This window comes from Octodon degus, unplaced genomic scaffold, assembly GCF_000260255.1.
Source record: "Octodon degus isolate 3935 unplaced genomic scaffold, OctDeg1.0 scaffold00318, whole genome shotgun sequence".
In the NCBI taxonomy this organism is placed as follows: domain Eukaryota; kingdom Metazoa; phylum Chordata; class Mammalia; order Rodentia; family Octodontidae; genus Octodon; species Octodon degus.
The window spans coordinates 1,323,391-1,326,145 of record NW_004524894.1 but is presented as its reverse complement, the minus strand read 5'-3'; positions in this window follow the sequence as shown (position 1 = coordinate 1,326,145).

Genomic DNA, 2,755 nt, shown 5'->3' with positions numbered 1-2,755 from the left:
AGATAGATAGATAGATAGATAGATAGATAGATAGATAGATAGATGATATATGTAATACCATGCACATTAAACATATGTAATTTTTATTGTCAACTAAACCTCAATAGAGTAGCAAAACAGAAAATGAATTGAGAAGGACTAATTTCTCATATTTAGAACAATAGGGGAGGAAAAAATTTTGAGCTTTATAATTTTAAAAAATTATAAAGAAAGTAGATAAATTTTGAGTATTTATCTACTTTCTTTATAATTTCCATCAGTATAACGGTGGAAAGCAAAGAAATTATATATTTTAGAAAACGAAAGAACAGTTTGACATTCTGAAAGTGTTTTGTGGCATATTCAGAAAACAAAATCTGAAAATGACATGAAGTACATTTAAAATTTCGATCTGTATTGTTGCTATTTATGGAATACTTCATTAAAATAATATTTGAATGGCCTTTAGCCCATTTTTACTGTTCTTAAATTTTAGTTTTTGTTAATTTTATTGAGAAACAAATAACAATGAGACAGTTTCAAAACCAATTAATGGGACAGTTTCAATAATACATTGCATATTGTTGTCTTTGTAGTAGTTATTCATACTACAAGATGCAGACCTGATATCCTGTCCACAAACACTATTAGTACAAATCTTTCTTTTCATTGAATTAAGAGAAAGTAGCTGTATATCTATCCTAACTATTTTGAATGCACAGATGCAAAATGATCCTTCACTTGTATTCCACCCTTTTTTTTTTGTTTGGTTTGTCAGAGTTGGGTATTCCATTTCCATTTAAATATTGTAGGTGAGTGAATTCCGTAAAATAACTCAATGCAGTCCAGTAGTCAATAATAGTAGTGGGTTATCCATAGGACAGGCAATGTCAGAAGTTGTTGACTTGAGCTTTTTACCGCTCAGCATATTAATATGGCTTTACTTTTTATACCTCTTTATTATACTTTTCTGCTGAATGTTTAAGATCAAGATAAAGCAAGACTTATATAACAAGATATGTAACTTTTGTGTCTGACAAGGACAGTCAAATCCCATCAGGATTTACCCTGAAATCCTGTACCTTAGTTTGTAATTCCTTTGTCAGTGTCAGCCATTTGGATGAGTCACAGCCTTTGGTTGACCAATTTACTATCTGTGAAAGCCTGAGAGAATATTTTCTCTCCATGTGACTCTCCTTAGGTACACTCGACATCATTGATCACTTTCCTCTGTGGCCCCATAATCTCCTTGATCAGAAAATATGTGACATCACTGAATTACAGGATGTTACAGTACAGGTTCTCTTGTGTCCTGAGTCCTCACTGACCTTGAAAATCTAGGGCCAAAATATTGGCTCTCCTTGTAGCCCTTCTTTTTCTTTAATTTTTGGTCTGCAACCTTAAGTTGTTAAGCCTCCAGAAGAGAAACTTAATGCTATTATTATTAGCCTACAACATAGGCAGTTGAGCTTAACCTCACTATCTGTCTGAATATCAAACATCTTAGACATAGCATGGAACAGGTATTTTCCATCAAGTATTGATATGGTGAACTTTAAATCCATACAAAAATGTAAAGAAAAAAAGAAATAAAGAAATATTTTTTTAAAATTAGAATAAGCAATTACATATTTTTACCCAGAAATTTAGAAATCTAACCATATACAGCATAGTAGCAGGACAGTTCTATGACATGATTTTTACTCTTAATTACAGAGATATACAGTTAATAATCACAACCAGAATTTTTTATGTTATAGGAAGCAAAGATGAAAGCTTTACATTTTTGAAAGTATAGAAATGGATGCCTTGCAGAAGTGTAGGGATTGGGGGTTCTAAATTGTGTTTTATATTCATGTCTTTCATGCTTTGGGACATATTTAGCTTACATTTTCAACCTCTGGAAGAGAAAGGCACAATGTACCAATCAATTTCCTAAATACAAAATAAAGCCTAATTCATGTGTCATCACATGTGAATAAGCTATTAAGAGCTCAGACTGCTTGGAAGGCAGAATAAGTTACCCTGAATTACCAAGATAATTCAAATTTAAAAGGCTTTGCCACAGTTTTGAAAGAAAGGAAATATACTGGAGGAACAGATCAACTTATGCCAAATTTAAATTTATACTGTTCCAAGTGTTAGGAAAACACAAGTGTGAAAAAATGGAAACAAAGTATGCAGAACGTTCTCTGAATACTCGGGTGAAGTTAATATGACATAATTTTGCAGAAAATTTTAGCAAACAGTAGCCCTTAATAATGATGTATTCAGTCAATTCAATTCTTTATAAAATTAAAAAAATAAAAAATGTGTAAATTTGTTTGTAAAAGTAGCATCTTAATCTATGATATAGCTATTCCCATTTACCAAGAGGTTGGTACCAACAACATACTACTTACGAGTGGTACTGTGTGTATTGTTTCTCAACCATCACTGCAAAATCTGAAAGTAAAGTTATCATAATGAATACACTGAGATGATATTAATTTTAGGAATTAGAAAATAAATGATTTTAAGTATGGAGAGGCTTATTCTTTGCAATAGCAGTTACACAGGTATGATGGAATATGTGACTGCAAGGACAACAGAAATAAGACCAATAATTTTATTAATTAGAATACTTATTGCCCTAAGAAATTCCACTGTGATCACCTTACATGGCTTTAATATATGGGGATGATCGGGCTGGGGAGATAGCTCAGCTGAATAAGCACTTCCCTGGCAATCTTAAGGGCCTGAGTTCAATCCCCGGTTCCATCAAAAAAAAAAAGCA